The 20,813-nt window shown below is 51.3% G+C and overlaps 1 long non-coding RNA gene across 3 annotated transcripts in view; it reads left to right on the top strand.

Moving 5' to 3' along the window:
- LOC144248615 (uncharacterized) overlaps positions 1-20,813 on the top strand; it is a 104,200-nt gene that overhangs the window by 66,667 nt on the left and 16,720 nt on the right. For all 3 annotated transcript variants that reach the window (XR_013341914.1, XR_013341915.1, XR_013341913.1), the window contains one exon: positions 15,720-15,855. This is a non-coding gene — a long non-coding RNA (uncharacterized LOC144248615). The remainder of the gene's footprint in view (positions 1-15,719; positions 15,856-20,813) is intronic.

Here is a 20,813-nt window from a genome sequence, read left to right as displayed (position 1 = left end):
ATGAATGGATACTGAGACTTGCAGCAGAGACACTACAGCTGCAGGCACACAAATTCATAAATAATTAAACTAACAAAACCCCAAAATTCTACCAAAATATTAATTTTATTTACCCAGTATCCAAATTGCCAAATAGATTAACAGAGACACCCTGTCCTATCCCCTCAATAACGCCTCTAAAATCTATGCCAAACAAATCCTTAAAACTAAGAAAACCCTGCCTGTATTGAAATAAAAACAAAAAAAAATCTTGTAAACGTTATAAAATCATTAACCTAACACATCAGAACCATAAAAATATTAAACCTTTATGAACACCAGTACGCACGACCCTCGTTTCAACGTATAAAAGTAAAGCTATCCCTACTACTAACCTAACACAAATATCAAAAAAATATAGCAATAAGCAATAAAAAAAAATAAACCTCACTAAAAATGAAAAATAAATTTTTTACTTTAAGCCAAAAAAAAATCATACATTCTAAACAGAAACTTCCTCAAAATTGAGGCACATGCCCAGGGGACCCTGCTCCTGAGCAGGGACCTGACAGCAAAAAATTCATACAACGAAGGATATATCCCAGACCATAGTTGTCACCATCTCCAGCAGGTGCTGCCCTGACAGTCCCCAGGGAGCCCTACAAACTGACATCAGGAACCTGGACTGGTGAATTTTCTTTTCCATGGAAAATGGCCAAAGGAAGTGCCCAGGGGCCCCTAGCACTGGGCTATGACCTCAAAGCAAAAAATCCTTATATGGAAGGATGGACCCCAGACCGAAGTTGTCCCCTCCCCAAAGTTGTGCCGCCCTGATAGACCCAAGGGAGCCCTACAAACTGACATCAGCAACCTGGACTGGTGAGTTTTCTTTCCCAGGGAAAATGGCCAAAGGACGTGCCCAGGTGCCCCTGGCCCTGGGCTAGGGCCTGACTGCAAAGAATCCTTATATCGAAGGATGGATTGCAGACCGAAGTTGTCCCCCCCTCAAACTTGTGCTGCCCTGATAGACCCAAGGGAGCCCTACAAACTGACATCAGCAAGCTGGACTGGTGAATTTTCTTTTCCATGGAAAATGGCCAAAGGATGTGCCATGGGGCCCCTGGCCCTGGGCTGGGACCTGACTGCAAAGAATCCTTATATCGAAGGATGGATCGCAGACCAAAGTTGTCCCCTCATCAAACATGTGCTGACCTGATAGACCCAAGGGAGCCCTACAAACTGACATCAGGTACCTGGACTGGTGAGTTTTCTATCCCAGGGAAAATGGCCAAAGGATGTGCCCAGGGGCCCCTGGCACTGGGCTGGGACCGGACTGTAAAGAATCCCTCTATCGAAGGATGGATCGCAGACCAAAGTTGTCCCCACCTCAAACTTGTGCTGCCCTGATAGACCCAAGTGAGCCCTACAAACTGACATCAGGAACCTGGACTGGTGAGTTTTCTTTCCCAGGGAAAATGGCAAAAGGATGTGCCCAGGCGCCCCTGGCACTGGGCTGGGGCCTGACAGCAAAGAATCCCTCTATCGAAGGATGGATCCCAGACCAAAGTTGTCCCCAACCTCAAAGTTGTGCTGCTTTGATAGACCCAAGGGAGCCCTACAAACTGACATCAGCAACTTGGACTGGTGAATTTTCTTTCCCAGGGAAAATGGCCAAAGGATGTGCCCAGGGGCCCCTGGCCCTGGGCTGGGACCTTAATGCAAAAAATCCTTATATCGAAGGATGGATCGCAGACCGAAGTTGTCCCCCCCTCAAACTTGTGCTGCCCTGATAGACCCAAGGGAGCCCTACAAACTGACATCAGGAACCTGGACTGGTGAGTTTTCTTTTCCAGGGAAAATGGCCCAAGGATGTGCCCAGAGGCCCCTGGCCCTGGGCTGGGGCCTGACTGCAAAGAATCATTATATCGAAGGATGGATCGCAGACCAAAGTTGTCCCCTCCACAAACTTGTGCTGCCCTGATAGACACAAGGGAGCCCTACAAACTGACATCAGGAACTTGGACTGGTGAGTTTTCTTTTCCAGGGAAAATGGCCAAAGTATGTCCCCAGGGGCCCCTGGTCCTGGGATGGGACCTGAATGCAAAAAAACCTTATATCAAAGGATGGTCCCCAAACTGAAGTTGTCCCCTCCACAAACCTCTGCTGCCCTGATAGACCCAAGGGAGCCCTACAAACTGACATCAGCAACCTGGACTGGTGAGTTTTCTTTCCCAGGGAAAATGGCCAAAGGATGTGCCCAGGGGCCCCTGGCACTGGGCTGGGACCTGACTGTAAAGAATCCCTATATCAAAGGATGGATCGCAGACCAAACTTGTCCCCACCTCCAACTTGTGCTGACCTGATAGACCCAAGGGAGCCCTACAAACTGACATCAGCAACCTGGACTGGTGAGTTTTCTTTCCCAGGGAAAAAGGCCAAAGGATGTGCCCAGGGGCCCCAGGCCTTGGGCTGGGACCTGACTGCACAAAATCCTTATATCGAAGGCTGGACTCCAGACCGAAGTTGTCCCCTCCTCAAATTTGTACTGCCCTGATAGACCCAAGGGAGCCCTACAAACTGACATCAGCAACCTGGACTGGTGAGTTTTCTTTCCCAAAGAAAATGGTCAAAGGATGTGCCCAGGGGCCCCTGGCACTGGGCAGGGGCCTGACTTCAAAAAATCATTTTATCGAAGGATGGATCGCAGACCGAAGTTGTCCCCTCCTCAAACTTCTGCTGCCCTGATAGACCCAAGGGAGCCCTACAAACTGACATCAGCAACCTGGACTGGTGAATTTTCTTTCCCAGGGAAAATGGCCAAAGGATGTGCCCAGGGGCCCCTGGTCCTGGGATGGGACCTGAATGCAAAAAATCCTTATATCAAAGGATGGTCCCCAAACTGAAGTAGTCCCCTCCACAAACCTCTGCTGCCCTGATAGACCCAAGGGAGCCCTACAAACTGACATCAGCAACCTGGACTGGTGAATTTTCTTTTCCATGGAAAATGGCCAAAGGATGTGCCCAGGGGCCCCTGGCCCTGGGCTGGGACCTGACTGCAAAGAATCCTTATATCGAAGGATGGATCGCAGACCAAAGTTGTCCCCACCTCAAACTTGTGCTGCCCTGATAGACCCAAGTGAGCCCTACAAACTGACATCAGGAACCTGGACTGGTGAGTTTTCTTTCCCAGGGAAAATGGCAAAAGGATGTGCCCAGGCGCCCCTGGCACTGGGCTGGGGCCTGACAGCAAAGAATCCCTCTATCGAAGGATGGATCGCAGACCAAAGTTGTCCCCTCCTCAAACTTGTGCTGCCCTGATAGACCCAAGGGAGCCCTACAAACTGACATCAGGAACTTGGACTGGTGAGTTTTCTTTTCCAGGGAAAATGGCCAAAGGATGTGCCCAGGGGCCGCTGGCACTGGGCTGGGACCTGACTGTAATGAATCCCTATATCGAAGGATGGATCGCAGACCAAAGTTGTCCCCACCTCAAACCTGCGCTGCCCTGATAGACCCAAGGGAGCCCTACAAACTGACATCAGCAACCTGGACTGGTGAGTTTTCTTTCCCAGGGAAAATGGCCAAAGGATGTGCCCAGGGGCCCCTGGCCCTGGGCTGGGACCTGAATGCAAAAATTCCTTATATCGAAGGATGGACCCCCGACCGAAATTGTCCCCTCCTCAAAACTCTGCTGCCCTGATAGACCCAAGGGAGCCCTACAAACTGACATCAGCAACCTGGACTGGTGAATTTTCAGTTCCATGGAAAATGGCCAAAGGATGTGCCATGGGGCACCTGGCCCTGGGCTGGGGCCTGACTGCAAAGAATCCTTATATCGAAGGATGGATCGCAGACCAAAGTTGTCTCCTCATCAAACATGTGCTGACCTGATAGACCCAAGGGAGCCCTACAAACTGACATCAGCAACCTGGACTGGTGAGTTTTCTTTCCCAGGGAAAATGGCCAAAGGATGTGCCCAGGGGCCCCTGGCACTGGGCTGGGGCCTGACTACAAAGAATCCCTCTATCGAAGGATGGATCGCAGACCAAAGTTGTCCCCTCCTCAAAACTCTGCTGCCCTGATAGACCCAAGGGAGCCCTACAAACTGACATCAGGTACCTGGACTGGTGTGTTTTCTTTTCCAGGGAACATGGCCAAAGGATGTGCCCAGAGGCCCCTGGCCCTGGGATGGGACCTGAATGCAAAAAATCCTTACATCGAAGGATGGATCGCAGACCAAAGTTGTCCCCACCTCCAACTTGTGCTGCCCTGATAGACACAAGGGAGCCCTACAAACTGACATCAGCAACCTGGACTGGTGAGTTTTCTTTCCCAGGGAAAATGGCCAAAGGATGTGCCCAGGGGCCCCTGGCCCTGGACTGGGGCCTGACTTCAAAGAATCATTATATCGAAGGATGGATCGCAGACCGAAGTTGTCCCCACCTCAAACTTGTGCTGCCCTGATAGACCCAAGGGAGCCGTACAAACTGACATGAGGAACCTGGAGTGGTGAGTTTTCTTTCCCAAAGAAAATGGCCAAAGGATGTGCCCAGGGGCCCCTGGCACTGGGCTGGGGCCTGACTGCACAAAATCCTTATATCGAAGGCTGGACTCCAGACAGAAGTTGTCCCCACCTCAAACTTGAGCTGCCCTGATAGACCCAAGGGAGCCCTACAAACTGACATCAGGAAACTGGACTGGTGAATTTTCTTTTCCATGGAAAATGGCCAAAGGATGTGCCCAGGGGCCCCTAGCACTGGGCTAGGACCTCAAAGCAAAAAATCCTTATATTGAAGGATGGACCCCAGACCGAAGTTGTCCCCTCCCCAAAGTTGTGCCGCCCTGATAGACCCAAGGGAGCCCTACAAACTGACATCAGGAACCTGTACTGGTGAGTTTTCTTTCCCAGGGAAAATGGCCAAAGGATGTGCCCAGGGGCCCCTGGCCCTGGGCTGGGGCCTGAATGCAAAAAATCCTTATATTGAAGGATGGATCGCAGACCAAAGTTGTCCCCACCTCAAAACTCTGCTGCCCTGATAGACCCAAGGGAGCCCTACAAACTGACAGCAGGAACCTGGACTGGTGAGTTTTCTTTTCCAGGAAAAATGGCCAAAGGATGTGCCCAGGGGCCCCTGGAACTGGGCTGGGACCTGACTGTAAAGAATCCCTATATCGAAGGACGGATCGCAGACCAAAGTTGTCCCCACCTCAAACTTGTGCTGCCCTGATAGACCCAAGGGAGCCCTACAAACTGACATCAGGAACCTGGACTGGTGAGTTTTCTTTCCCAGGGAAAATTGCCAAAGGTTGTACCCAGGGGCCCCAAGCACAGCACTGGGACCTGAATGCAAAGAATCCTTATATCGAAGACTGGATCGCAGACCAAAGTTGTCCCCACCTCAAGTTGTGCTGCCCTGATAGACCCAAGGGAGCCCTACAAACTGACATCAGCAACCTGGACTGCTGAGTTTTCTTTCCCAGGGAAAATGGCCAAAGGATGTGCCCAGGGGCCCCTGGTCCTGGGATGGGACCTGAATGCAAAAAATCCTTATATCAAAGGATGGTCCCCAAACTGAAGTAGTCCCCTCCACAAACCTCTGCTGCCCTGATAGACCCAAGGGAGCCCTACAAACTGACATCAGGTACCTGGACTGGTGAGTTTTCTTTCCCAGGGAAAATGGCCAAAGGATGTGCCCAGGGGCCCCTGGTCCTGGGATGGGACCTGAATGCAAAAAATCCTTATATCAAAGGATGGTCCACAAACTGAAGTAGTCCCCTCCTCAAAACTCTGCTGCCCTGATAGACACAAGGGAGCCCTACAAACTGACATCAGCAACCTGGACTGGATGAGTTTTCTTTCCCAGGAAAAATGGCCAAAGGATGTGCCCAGGGGCCCCTGGCACTGGGCTGGGACCTGACAGCACAAAATCCTTATATCGAATGCTGGACTCCAGACCGAAGTTGTCCCCTCCTCAAACTTGTGGTGCCCTGAGAGACCCAAGGGAGCCCTACAAACTGACATCAGCAACCTGGACTGGTGAGTTTTCTTTTCCAGGGAAAATGGCCAAAGGATGTGCCCAGGGGCCCCAGGCCTTGGGCTGGGACCTGACTGTAAAGAATCCCTCTATCGAAGGATGGATCCCAGACCAAAGTTGTCCCCAACCTCAAAGTTGTGCTGCTTTGATAGACCCAAGGGAGCCCTACAAACTGACATCAGGAACTTGGACTGGTCAATTTTCTTTTCCAGGGAAAATGGCCAAAGGATGTGCCCAGGGGCCCCTGGTCCTGGGATGGGGCCTGACTGCAAAAAATCCTTATATCAAAGGATGGTCCCCAAACTGAAGTAGTCCCGTCCACAAACCTCTGCTGCCCTGATAGACCCAAGGGAGCCCTACAAACTGACATCAGGAACCTGGACTGGTGAGTTTTCTTTTCCAGGGAAAATGGCCAAAGGATGTGCCCAGGGGCCCCTGGCCCTGGGCTGGGACCTTAATGCAAAAAATCCCTATATCAAAGGATGGATCGCAGACCAAAGTTGTCCCCACCTCAAACTTGTGCTGACCTGATAGACCCAAGGGAGCCCTACAAACTGACATCAGGAACCTGGACTGGTGAGTTTTCTTTCCACGGGAAAATGGCCTGTGATTGTGCGCAGAGCTCCCTGGGTCTTAGGGTGAGGCTGACTAGAAATAATCCGAATATTAAAGGATATATTCGGACCCCAGCTGCCCGCCCCCCCCCCCCCCAAACTTGTGCTTTTCTGACAGTGCCAAGGGAGCCCTACAAACTGACGCCAGGGACCTGGGCTGGTGAATTTGCTTTCACCAAGTAGATATCCCTCATATTTTCACAGGGCCCTGCGATGCCGCTGGGTTGTCAGGTCCCAAGTTTCCTTTTGCCTCCTCAATATCAAAACAGCACAGGATTTCTCCCAGTCGAAGTCTCCCATCCCCAAGTACTCAGGGTTTTTTATTTCTTTACCGAATACCCGTTGCAAACTGACAGTACAAAGCTTCGGGCTTGATATTTTCTGTGCAGTATTTCACCTCCAGAAATCTGCCACCATAAAACCCTAACCACAACCACCTTGCTTTGCTCAGAAATCACAACCTTCAGACCAGCATCATGGCACCTTACCCACTGGCCCTCCACTGGCACCTTCCCCAAGCACTCCAGTACATTCCAGAAGTACTCTGCATTTTCAGTGGGCATCCTGTCAGACCCTCATCCTTACCCTAAAAACGCACCAAGGAATCCTAAAATAGCCATTAGGAAGGTATAACAATTCTCTAAAAGTCACCAGAGAAAGCCTTCAAAATTCCCCTAAATATTCCTAATAGCCCTGCAAAAAAAAAAAAAAAAAAAAACACTCAAGGAAGCCTGCTCAGCCTCCAAACCCCTTCCTGTTGCTCTCTAGCCCACAGATGTCATCCCTACCTTTTAGCAGCGGGTCCTGTTGTCCTCTGAGGGTTCCGGCGTTGTCCTGGTGCGAGGGTCGCTGCCCTGTCCCACTGGGAGGCTTCCGGTGTGGTCTCGCTGTCAGGCTTGCTGTGCTGTGCTGCTGTTGTTGGGGCTGAAAAGGGAAAAGGCTGCTTAGGGTGAGGTACGGGTGGCGTGAGGGGTGCCGCACCTGTACCCTAACTTGCCTCCTAAGATGTACCCTGTAGCCCTGATCTCCACTGGACTGTCCAGCCCTCAAGGCCTCACCCTTTACCCCTGACCCCTCCCTCTGCCCCCCAGCCCTCAGGCTCTGGCTGTCACCCTCGAGCCCCCCCCTGCCCCTCAAGCCCCCTCTCAGCTGCCCCTCAGCTCCTGTGTGCCACCCTTAATCCCTCTCCTCTGCCCCTCAGCCCCCAGCTTCTCTGTGTCACCCTCCAGCTGCCCCTGCCCCCCTCAGCATCTCTCTGTGTCAGCCACTGTCCCCCACCCGTTCCCCCCTGAGGCACAGCCTCTGTCACCCTCAAGGCCCCACAGTGCCCCTCAAGCTGCCCCTCAGCCGCGATGCCATGAAAAGACCCTAAAAACCCATAAAAATGCCCTAAAAAATCCCTCATCTTCAAAACGCCTTAAAACTTTCACAACATAACAATAGCCTCTGAACGCCCTTAAAATAAAATAAAAACAAAATAAAAATACCCTACTTTAAAACACCCCTAAAAGCCCCCAAAGAACCTTTTAAAAAAAAAAAATCCCTACATATTCCTAAGAGCTCTTAGAGCAGCTCCATAATCCTTAAAACACATCGATAAGACCCTAAAAACCAGCGCAGCGAGGGAGGCTGGAAGATGCGGAGCCGCGCTCCCGGCCCCGGGCGCAGCGCGGCTCCGGCAGGAAAGCGGCTCCTCCGGCAGGCAGAGGCGGCGCCGCGCCGGCAGACCCCCGCCCGCTGCCCCCGGCCCGGCGGGGCCGGCACCGGGCCCGGGGGGCCCCGGCGGCGCCCGAGCCCCGCGCCCGGAGCGGACGGAGCGGCGGCACCGGCCGGCACCGGCCCCGGCCGCCCTCGGCCCGCGGAGCCGCCTCCAGCCCTCCCCTCACTCACAGACACCGCCCCGCTCGCCGCTCGCTCCCGCCCCTCGCCCCTCCCGCCGCTTCGGCCGGGCTCCGGCTGGGGGGCTGCAGTACCGCCCTGTGCCCACAAGGCGGCAGCACTTGTCCAGAGGGTCCGCGACACGATGGCGGCCCGTGGGGACCTTGACGGAGAGAGGCGTTTTTGCCCATGCCTGTCGGCTCCCGCCAAAAACCCGCACGCTCGCGGTGCTGCTGACCCCACAGCCCGTGTGCACGACACCCGAACCTCCGCGGAAAATCTCGTCGGGGGGCGCCGGCGGTGCGCGCAATTCACGCAGTGTAAAAAACAGACACGGGTCCTCGAATTTCAACGTCCTCGTTTTCGCGCCCTCTCGAGAAGGTCAAGCGAGTCCGCGCCACGCCACTCCCAAGATGGCGGCCGCGGGCGGCGGGCTGCAGTACCGCTCTCTGCCCACACGGCGGCAGCACCGCGCCGTCCCCGCCGGCACGGCCTCGGCAGCGAACGCCCCAAAGCGTCCGCGCGGGAAAGAACGGAACAAAAAGCCTGCCTGCGACCCGACAGGAACCGAAAGAAAAAAGCTTTCCTCTTAAACTGCATTGCAACAGGGTTTGTTTTTATATTTTTCAGATTTATACTCACAGTCGGATTTGTAATGGATACTGATGGAAAATTGTATTTTTATCACTTCTTACATTTATTCCTATTCTATTTTATTACATTTTATTTTTTATACATATCTTATTAGATTGCTTACATATTTCTATAGTTAGATTTAGATTTCTAAAAGGTTTGTATTGCTTAAAATAAAACCCTGCCTCTATCCAAGTAAAAATCTTTTTAAAAAAACCCTTTATTTAAACTCCATTTAAATGTATCTCCATTTCTCGCATTTATATTCAAATGTATATTTTAAATGTAGATTGATGTATGATGCTATTTATAGTCTATCTCTTCCTAATACTCATTTTTATTTCTATTTTATATTTTTATATATACACCTGTATACATTGATTATATATTTCCATATTTAGAATGATATCAAACTAAAATGTATATTCATCTCTTTTCCATTAAAACCCTGCCTCCAACCAAATAAAAACGAAAAAAGCCCTTTCTTTAAACGATTTTCGAATATTCTTATATTTTTTTCATCATTATAGTCACATTTGAACTTCTACTTTATATAGATGTATTTATAAATATATTTTATATATATAATAAGGTAGCGAGATAGATAAATTATTTTTTAAACTCTATTTCGTACACACTGCTAATACTTATATTTACTTACCTTTGAATTATCAAATCGATCTCAACGTATTTAGGATATATTTCTATACAAAGACTTCTAATTTTACTTTATTTCTATTCATAATTTTAATAATAAAACCCCTACCTAATACCAAATAGAACATAAAAATCCCCTTTATTCTAAATTATATTTAAATATTTCTATACTTCTATTTTTGATTTTTATAAGTAATTATCTATTCTATCACAACATTTTGAGGTACTATATTTCGATAGATAGTATTTATGACATGAAATGTGTTATAATAAGACACATACAGTTAAATACGCATTAGGTACTGTATTGATTCCTATTGTTTTGTAATATTCATATATCCACATGTATTAATTATACATTTCTATATGGATATTTATGTTTATAATCGATATTTATATGCATATAAACATATAAAATACTCCATATCAAACAAGGTTATACCTAATAGTAACGGACAGCATTATTTATGTTACACGTTTCATTTATATATTTTCCATTTACATTTAAAATTGAAGCTTTATATTCCCATTATCATGTTTATGCATGTGTTCTATTTCATTAGAGTTATAGTTAAAACTTTGCAGTTATAATCTAATTCCTAAATATAAAATGCCAAAACAAACAGCATCAAATTCCCACCAATACCGTCCAAAAAATTCAGAAAGGCTCCACCAGCCAACCAACTACCAGCAAAAAAACCCGCAGTACATTCCTTTCACCAGCAGCTCTTATCGCGTCACAAAAACGAAACAAATATTTTAAAAAACCCTATAGAAACCCACACAGCAAATCACAAAAACCACTATAAAGGAAAAAAAAAAAAGAGCCAACTAACTTACCATACTCCAAACCATACAAGAGACCCCCAAAGTTTGTAAAAAAAATAATAACCAAAACCCTACCACTACACTAACTCATAAAGAGAACCCCATGCTCTATAAAATTAACTAAAAAAAAACACCAAATAATTACAGATATAAAAATATGGGAACCACGAAGAAACAAAAAATTCACCCCCCAGATAAAATAAACACCTAAAGAGATCCACCATGGAAATGCCCATGTTCCCAAAAGTAAAACCAATAAAAACAACAACCAAACACATCAAACGACAAAAAAAATATATATTAACAACAACAAAATAAGTATTCTTAACTCAAGAAACAAAAATTGCCTCAAACCATCAAAACACAGATACCACCTAGAAATAAACACGTCGCCAAAAGAGAAATGTAACCACAAACAATATCTCCCAAGTTCTCGGCAACAATGAAACATACACGGCAATCAAATAAGCCAAACGAATGAAACCCCTATAATGTAATAAACAAGAATGCATTCATCAATATTAAAAGAAACCTCACCGATTAACTCCAGGGCACTCCCTCAAGCCCACCAAAACAAACACAATGCACTCGCGCTAATAAAAGCCTCCACAACCGAATTGAAAAACAACCCTCTACATCATGCTACGACCCATAAAAACCAGCGTAAACCTTTAGAAACGCATCCTTAAAAAACATAAGAACCGATCAAAAAGAAATCCAACAACAACACTCAATCCAAAAAAAACCTTGTCACGAGCACCCGAAGCAACAACCGTAACAACCAAGAAGCGCCCGGGGCCCTTCTCCTACAGCGACGCCGATCAAAAGCCACCGATCCCAGGAGCTCCTCAGGAGCGCCTCAAAAGCAGCGCAGCGAGGGAGGCTGGAAGATGCGGAGCCGCGCTCCCGGCCCCGGGCGCAGCGCGGCTCCGGCAGGAAAGCGGCTCCTCCGGCAGGCAGAGGCGGCGCCGCGCCGGCAGACCCCCGCCCGCTGCCCCCGGCCCGGCGGGGCCGGCACCGGGCCCGGGGGGCCCCGGCGGCGCCCGAGCCCCGCGCCCGGAGCGGACGGAGCGGCGGCACCGGCCGGCACCGGCGCGGCGCCCGCGCCGCCTCCCCCGCCCGCCGGCCCGGCCAAAGCTCCGCTCGGCTCCGCACGGCTCGCACCGGCGCGGCTCCGGCGGGCCCGCGGCAGCCCAGCCGCGCCCAGCTCCCCTTCCGCCCCGGCCAGCCCCGGCACTGCCGGCAGGGCTCCGCGCCGCACCCTTCGCTGCCGGGCCGGGGGCAGAAGAAGCGCCCCGAATGCAGCGGCACAGCCCGATCCCCGCCCTGCCAGCGCTGCCACGGCTGCAGCTCCCTTCCTCTGAAGGCCCGACACGCTCCGGCGCTCACCTCACCCCAACGAGGGCACAGAAACGTAGCCTTCCCTTCAATCGCGTCCCCTAGAAGAGAAGAAAAGAAGCGGCTTGCCTCAAACGATGGCAAAAGGGGGCTTTTTACCTCAGTCCAAACCCCTTAAAAGGGGGGACAACAGGACTGCCCCCTCCAATTCAACCTCAGGAGGACAAAGTTTCAAAGGGAAAGGAGAAAAGTCCCGGCTGCAAAGGCGCACCGGCTCACCTGCTGCTTCTCGGCACAAAGGTTTGTCCCTCGGCTCCTCCTCAGAGCAAGGCTCCACGTATCCAGGTGTGTTTCCAGGTGATCCCCCAGACCCTGCCCGAAGCGCCCGCTGTCCTTCCAGGAGACAACCCCGGGAGCCCCCCATAAACTCCTCTCCTCCAGCAGCTCCGTGCAAAAGCATTGCGAGGAAAACCCCCTAAATCAGCTGCCGGAGGAGCCGCGCCCTCCTCATCATCCTCACAGCTCACACCTGGGGCTGCTCTGAGCCCTCCTCATCCTCACAGCTCACACCTGGGGCTGCTCTGAGCCCTCCTCATCCTCACAGCTCACACCTGGGGCTGCTCTGAGCCCTCCTCATCCTCACAGCTCACACCTGCCGCTGTTGCCGCACTCCAACAGCGTCTCTCTGTCTCCAGCACACAGCCCACTTCGCACAGACACAGATCCAACAGAAATCTGCTACGGGTGTCGGCTTTTCTTAATCCGCCTGGGTGCACGGTTAAAACATGTACATGCATTGATGGTCATTGAGAGAAAGCTTTCCCCTGGAGAAAACAGTCCTTTTGCTGGCACACTTTGATACACCTTCGCAAAAAGCAGAAGCAGTAGCGAGTCCTAAGACCCCTGCCGAGGAACCCAGCCCTGCTTAGGACACCCAAAGCAGCAGACCTCGAAAAAGGAGGGGGAAAGTCAAGCTTGGAGGGGAAAAAGAGGACAGAAGTACAGCAGCCTTTAAAAATGCCTGCACGGAGCAATAGTGGGAACCAGTCACATTTCTTCTTTCCTTGCTTTCTTTGATGACATAAATAGGAAGTAAGAACACGTTAAACAAAAGGCAAGAGTTAGGATTTGACAGGTATTCATTTTGGCAAGCTGCATAACAAACGCCTCTTCTGAGACTGAGACGCCTTTTGGGGAATGGCAGAGAACGGAGGGAAAAGGTGCCGGGGAGCCCTTTTTGTTCCCTTCAGCCTCTGCAGCTGCTCCGCTGGTTTCAGGGCACTTGCTTGGTTCGTTCCTAGAGAAAAAGGCTAGGGCATGATTTTCAGAACTACTGCCCGTCCCCAGCCAGCTTCCTACGTTCCTGCACACAAATGAACGGATAGAGAGATGGCTCATTTCCAAATGCGTTTAGTTTTAGAATCCTATTCTTTACCAATAGCTGTAAAAACAAAACACTTGCCAGGTTTTAGTGTTATACGCACACCCCTCCCAGGGAATTTTGGGGCAGCTTTGGGTTACTCTGCGGGACGGCACCCAGCGTGGCCCCCTCCCCTCATTCGCCACCCACCCGCTCCCCCACCGCAGTGTGCGTCCCTCTCCTGGGGACCTTGGGGTGCCCCAAATGGCATCAGAGCCCCGAGTCTTCAGCCCCTTTTCCTGACCCCCGAAGAAGGCACAGGGGGAGTCCAACTGCCCTGGAGAGCAGCTAAAAGGACTGTTTTCTCCGGGGGAAAGCTTTCTCTCAATGACCATCAATGCACGTACATGTTTTAACCGTGCACCCAGGCGGATTAAGAAAAGCCGACACCCGTAGCAGATTTCTGTTGGATCTGTGTCTGTGAGAAGTGGGCTGTGTGCTGGAGACAGAGAGACGCTGTTGGAGTGCGGCAACAGCGGCAGGTGTGAGCTGTGAGGATGAGGAGGGCTCAGAGCAGCCCCCGGTGTGAGCTGTGAGGATGAAGAGGGCTCAGAGCAGTCCCAGGTGTGAGCTGTGAGGATGATGAGGGCTCAGAGCAGCCCCAGGTGTGAGCTGTGAGGATGAGGAGGGCTCAGAGCAGCCCCCGGTGTGAGCTGTGAGGATGATGAGGAAGGGGCGGCTCCTCCGGCGGCTGATTTAGGGGGTTTTCCTCCCATCGCTTTTGTACGGAGCTGCTGGAGGAGAGGAGTTTATGGGGGGCTCCCGGGGCTCTCTCCTGGAAGGATGGTGGGCGCTTCGGACAGGGTGTGGGGGATCACCTGGAAAGCCACCTGGATACGTGGAGCATTGTTCAAAGGAGGAGCCGAGGGACAAACCTTTGTGCCGAGAAGCAGCAGGTGAGCCAGTGTGCCTTTGCAGCCGGGACTTTTCTCCTTTCCCTTTGAAACTTCGTCCTCCTGAGGTTGAATTGGAGGGGGCAGTCCTGTTGTCCCCCCTTTTAAGGGGTTTGGACTGAGGTAAAAAGCCCCCTTTTGCCATCGTTTGAGGCAAGCCGCTTCTTTTCTTCTCTTCTAGGGGACGCGATTGAAGGGAAGGCTACGTTTCTGTGCCCTCGTTGGGGTGAGGTGAGCGCCGGAGCGTGGCATCAGAGTCGGGCCTTCAGAGGAAGGGAGCTGCAGCCGTGGCAGCGCTGGCAGGGCGGGGATCGGGCTGTGCCGCTGCATTCGGGGCGCTTCTTCTGCCCCCGGCCCGGCAGCGAAGGGTGCGGCGCGGAGCCCTGCCGGCAGTGCCGGGGCTGGCCGGGGCGGAAGGGGAGCTGGGCGCGGCTGGGCTGCCGCGGGCCCGCCGGAGCCGCGCCGGTGCGAGCCGTGCGGAGCCGAGCGGAACTTTGGCCGGGCCGGCGGGCGGGGGAGGCGGCGCGGGCGCCGCGCCGGTGCCGGCCGGTGCCGCCGCTCCGTCCGCTCCGGGCGCGGGGCTCGGGCGCCGCCGGGGCCCCCCGGGCCCGGTGCCGGCCCCGCCGGGCCGGGGGCAGCGGGCGGGGGTCTGCCGGCGCGGCGCCGCCTCTGCCTGCCGGAGGAGCCGCTTTCCTGCCGGAGCCGCGCTGCGCCCGGGGCCGGGAGCGTGGCTTCGCATCTTCCAGCCTCCCTCGCTGCGCTGGGTCTTTAGGGTCTTATCGATGTGTTTTAAGGTTTTTGGAGCAATTCGGAGAGCTCTTAGGAATATGTAGGGATTTTTTTTTTTTAAAAGGTTCTTTGGGGGCTTTTAGGGGTGTTTTAAAGTAGGGTATTTTTATTGTATTTTAAGGGCGTTCAGAGGCTATTTTTATGTTGTTGTGAAAGTTTTAAGGCGTTTTGAAGATGTGGGATTTTTTAGGGCATTTTTATGGGTTTTTAGGGTCTTTTCATGGCATCGCGGCTGAGGGGCAGCTTGAGGGGCACTGTGGGGGCTTGAGGGTGACAGAGGCTGTGCCTCAGGGGGGAACGGGGGGGGGACAGTGGGTGACACAGAGAGATGCTGAGGGGGGCAGGGGCAGCTGGAGTGTGACACAGAGAAGCTGGGGGCTGAGGGGCAGAGGAGAGGGATTAAGGGTGGCACACAGGAGCTGAGGGGCAGCTGAGAGGGGGCTTGAGGGGCAGGGGGGGGCTCGAGGGTGACAGCCAGAGCCTGAGGGCTGGGGGGCAGAGGGAGGGGTCAGGGGTAAAGGGTGAGGCCTTGAGGGCTGGACAGTCCAGTGGAGATCAGGGCTACAGGGTACATCTTAGGAGGCAAGTTAGGGTACAGGTGCGGCACCCCTCACGCCACCCGTACCTCACCCTAAGCAGCCTTTTCCCTTTTCAGCCCCAACAACAGCAGCACAGCACAGCAAGCCTGACAGCGAGACCACACCGGAAGCCTCCCAGTGGGACAGGGCAGCGACCCTCGCACCAGGACAACGCCGGAACCCTCAGAGGACAACAGGACCCGCTGCTAAAAGGTAGGGATGACATCTGTGGGCTAGAGAGCAACAGGAAGGGGTTTGGAGGCTGAGCAGGCTTCCTTGAGTGTTTTTTTTGTTTTTTTTTTTTTTTGCAGGGCTATTAGCAATATTTAGGGGAATTTTGAAGGCTTTCTCTGGTGACTTTTAGAGAATTGTTATACCTTCCTAATGGCTATTTTAGGATTCCTTGGTGCGTTTTTAGGGTAAGGATGAGGGTCTGACAGGATGCCCACTGAAAATGTGGAGTATTACTGGAGTGCTTGGGGAAGGTGCCAGTGGAGGGCCAGTGGGTAAGGTGCCATGATGCTGGTCTGAAGGTTGTGATTTCTGAGCAAAGCAAGGTGGTTGTGGTTAGGGTTATACGGTGGCAGATTTCTCGAGGAGAATTCCAGCACAGAGAAAATCAAGCCCGAAGCTTTGTACTGTCAGTTTGCAACATGTATTCGGCATGAAAAAAAAAACAAAAACCCTGAGTACTTGGGGGTGGGAGATTTGGACTGGGAAAAGGAAACCTGGGACCAGGCAGCCCAGGGAGATTGCAGGGCCCTGGGAATAAATGAGGGATATCTACATGGTGAAAGCAAATTCAGCAGCCCGGGTTCCTGGCGTCAGTTTGTAGGGCTCCCTTGGGGCTGTCAGGGAAGCGCAAGTTTGTGGCGGGGACAACTTCGCTCTGGGGTACATGGGCAAAAACGCCTCTCTCCGTCAAGGTCCCCACGGGCCGCCATCGTGTCGCGGACCCTCTGGACAAGTGCTGCCGCCTTGTGGGCACAGGGCGGTACTGCAGCCCCCCAGCCGGAGCCCGGCCGAAGCGGCGGGAGGGGCGAGGGGCGGGAGCGAGCGGCGAGCGGGGCGGTGTCTGTGAGTGAGGGGAGGGCTGGAGGCGGCTCCGCGGGCCGAGGGCGGCCGGGGCCGGTGCCGGCGGGCGGCGGAGGCGCGGTCGCAGCGCTCCCGGGCCGCGGCCGAGCGGCATCGGAGCAGGGCTGCGCCGCCTTTCCCGGCCCCGCGCCCCTCTCCAGACGCCGGGAGCGGCCGCGTGCCGGAAAATGCCGCCGGGGCGGCGGAGCGGGGCCCTGGCTCTGCCCGCCCCTCCTGCCGCCCTCCCTGGAATGGTTCGAGGCGTTATGGGTTTAGTGAGGTAGGAATAATTATTTTGTTCGTGCTAATTTAAGGGTGGGTTTTTTTGTTGTTGTTGTTTGTTTGTTTGTTCGGTTTTATCTTCTGTTTTGTTGTGTTTTGGGTTTTTTTTTGGGGGGGAACTAGAAAGATACCTTGTGTTCCTGGAATGTTGCATTCTACCTCTGTTGTTTTCCCAGTTAGTCTGGATCCTCTGCTTACATTTTTTCCTTCGCTTATTAGATGTCGTGGATATGCTGGCTGTTCTGATGGAGGGCAGTGATGGCTTAGATCAAGAAATTGAGTTCTCTTTAAATGAAGACGTGATTATCCAAAGAGTTCTCTGCAGTGCTGTTGTCCCTGCTGCATTAGCAGCCAGGAATATGCTGTTGCTTCAGTCTGAAAATGGAACAGGTACTGGGTTTTTTCTTACGTTTTGTGTCATTTCCAGCAGTGGAGTGAAAGTAGGAGAAGATTTTAACGAATTGCATTCATCCATACAGATCTCTTTTGTGGACCCATTTGGGCCAGTTGACTAAATCTGGCATAAAAGATAGCACAGAGATTTTAACTGTTGAAAAACTCTGAGCAGGAAGTGTTCCCACAGTGCAAGAATCCTTTGAGTCAGGGTGCTTAAATACTGTAATTCATAAGTTGTCTAGAGGAGGAGTAGAAGAAAGTTATACTAAGCTACCTTTTCAGGAAGATGAACTAAACCTCATTAGAAGTCTGTATGGACACTCATTCTGCAAATTAAAGGAGCAGGAAGGAAGGCAATTGATGGTGCTTCAATTCTCCATCAGAGGCCTAAGACGAATGTATCTTAACAGATTTCTCTTCTTAATTCAGTTAGTGTATTTTCATTTCCCTGAATGACTCCAGGTAGACAAAGGCACAAGGGAATAGTGGGTTTTGAATTGCCCAGGATACTACAGGTGGAGGTCCTCAGGAGGTGGCACGTGCTTTTTGGCTGTTGCCACAAACCATGGAGCTTTGAGCCATCCCAGGTGCCAGCAGCACCCTGAGCAGTGCTTACCAGCACCTGGCACTGGTAAACGTTCCTGGCACAAAAGATTTTCTCTCTGTGGCCGAGCTGTGTCCGTGCAGGTAGCAGGGACAGCCATGCCATGGTCAGGGTTGCTGCTGCAGCACGTCCCATTCTGTCCTGGTAGGATTCGCTGAGCGCTAGTCACAAGAAGAGTGTCTAAAGTGATTTCTAAGAGAAAAGCTGCAAGGGGTCAAACATGATCTTTCCTGTGGTTTTTGTAGCCAGATCACCGTCGGTTCCCAGCACTGAACCAGGGCAGGGTGTGCCGTAGCTTGGCTCGTCCCTGAACGGGTGCCACCGTGCCTCTCCCTTCTTTACTGCCCAAAGCTTTGTGTCCAGGCACAAGGGGAGTAGAGAAGCTTCCTGCCAGGAGATTGAGAGGCAGCCCGTGTGCTCATTCTTCTGCTCCATGAGCCTTTCCTGGCAGAGACGGGGCTGCATGGCGCTCCCTGCATTTGCAGCACTGGTACTTGCTGATAGCACAGCTTCTTCTCCCATCCTCTTGCTGGCTGCAAGGTCCTGTTACCTTCCCTCATGTTACTTTCTGGCTCTTTTCATCCCTAACTGAATTTAATTTTCCCTTGGGAGTGATCCCTGGGGTTCCGGTGCTTGCCCGTTTCTTTCTGCATGCTATAGAATTTTATTGTTCTGGGAAGACTTAAGTTTCCGCTTAAGCTAACAGGGTGATCAAAAAAATGTGTATAAAATGTCTTAGCTTTGGCCTTCTCTGCAGCAGGTGCACTGCGAAGGGAAAGAATTGTGAAAGGTATGGAGCTGCCTTCTCTGGCATACCACCAAGCCCCCATCCCCAGGCTTCTACTCTCCTGCTCTCTGGTTTCCAGTGCAGAATCAGCTGCCCATGGGTGCAGCATGGTGACAGTGCACTGGTGGCACAACTGCTCTGTGGTGTATTTCTTCCAGAAATAAAAAGGGCTAATTTCTTGTAATTTGCCAAAGAGAGGGGAATGATGGAATGAGTCTCTTGGAGGCATCTTTTCTCCCGTGGTGAGTAGACACTGTTACTTGCCTTCTGTCAGTAATTTCACAGTCTTACCCTTCATTTTGTTGCAGATGCAGAAGAAACAGCTATGTAACAAGGTGCTATGTGACGCGTGCTGTGAAATTCATTAACTTGCCACTACCTGATTATTGCAAGCAATGAAAAGGTAAAGAGATAATTGTGTTAGTAGAGCAGGGCTCAGATCACGTTATTTGATTTAAACCATTATCTGTTGTGAATCTTCTGTTACCAGTGAGCTACACGGCAGTGGCAGCAAAACTTGTGTAGCACACGGGTACGGTGATGTGCCAGATTGTGCCAGCTGTGTGGGCAGCTCTGCCCAGTGCCCCCAGTTATGGCTTTGGCATGATCCCCAAGTGGCTGGCCATGGCTGTGCTTTGGCTGAGAATGGGCATCCACCAAGAAGAAGGTGGAAGCTGTGGTGGGACAAGGCAGGTACCCAGAGAGGGAACGTGCTCTTGAGAGTGGATCCAGAGGCCTCTGGTTTGAAGTCATTAGGCAGAGCCTTGTGCTTTGATGTTTTTCTGATCCACAGGCAAAGCAAAAAGCAAGGGTACTTCCTCTGACAAGAGGAAGAGCCATAATTTAGCCTGGCTGAAATCTGTCAGAAAAGCGCTTTGCGAAATGCAGTTGTACTTGGAGTGGCTGTTGCATACAACAGATGAAATTTTGTTTGAGGAAGAGCTAAGAACTGTCAGCTGCTTGTGCTACTGGACACCAGATATCCCTAAGCCTCCCTCATTGCTAGACAAGAGTCCTCTTGCTGCATGAGCACTGCATAAACACAGTGAAGGCATGGTCTCTGCACTACGGATTGTGCAGCCTGATACATGAGAGTAGATGTATCTGGATGGACAAATGGGGAATGGCAAGAAACAAGGAGAGAAATATCACAAAAGTGATTTTATGACTGTTAAAATAATAATATATCGATGACCTGAGTGGTCAGAAGTCCCCTAGAGGGGCTTCCTTGTTGTCTTGTTGGTTGATTGTTGGGCTCCAAGAAAAAAATACTTCCCTCATTCCTTCTGTAGCACTCATGAGCCTTGTTCAGTTGAAGAGAAGAAAGCCTTGGAACAAGCAGTGAGATATTTCTCTCGTTTCTCCTCTGAACACATGAGAACAGATGTCCAGGCAGTATGAAGTTGATGCAGGTCTGCTAAAGCCCTTGTGTATAAAGGTGGAATTGGGTAATAGTTGCCTTAAAAGCTGTAGAACGTGGTTGTACATAGAGCCATGGAGATAATGTTTAAAAGAGAAGCAAGGAGAAGACTTGCTCCCTGGACATGGCTATGTGATAATATGTGGGTTAAATTAAAGCACTAGCCTGCACTGAGGGGAAAAAAAGAAATTTGTTTTAGTAGTTCCATTGCATGCAGCTGTCTATGGTTGTTGTAAGAATTCTGAACACTGTGAATTTTGCCGGAGTGTGGAGTTGCCATGTCCTTGTCAGGTGATGGATGAGGCAAAGTCAGCCCTTCAGAGCCACTGCTGATGGCTAATGCTAATCCACAGATTGTTTCTGTTTGGGGAGTGCACTGGCTATAAACTCACATTTTGTATGCTAGTATTTCTTTGCTTTCTCTACACGTTGGGTTGCTGATAAAAAGGGTATTGGCTCTAGATCAAAGCAGTTACTTTCGGAGTATTTTGAATTAGCAAAGACTTTTTTATTGAAATGAAAATGTTATGTAGGAATGCGTTGCTTTCAGCTGTGTAATTTGTAATTAATTTTGGGAAGTACCCAAAGTTTTCTAGGCTTTTGCAACA

The sequence above is a fragment of the Lonchura striata genome, unplaced genomic scaffold (genome assembly GCF_046129695.1).
Source record: "Lonchura striata isolate bLonStr1 unplaced genomic scaffold, bLonStr1.mat Scaffold_194, whole genome shotgun sequence".
Taxonomy (NCBI): domain Eukaryota; kingdom Metazoa; phylum Chordata; class Aves; order Passeriformes; family Estrildidae; genus Lonchura; species Lonchura striata.
This window is presented reverse-complemented; position numbering and strand designations above follow the sequence as displayed.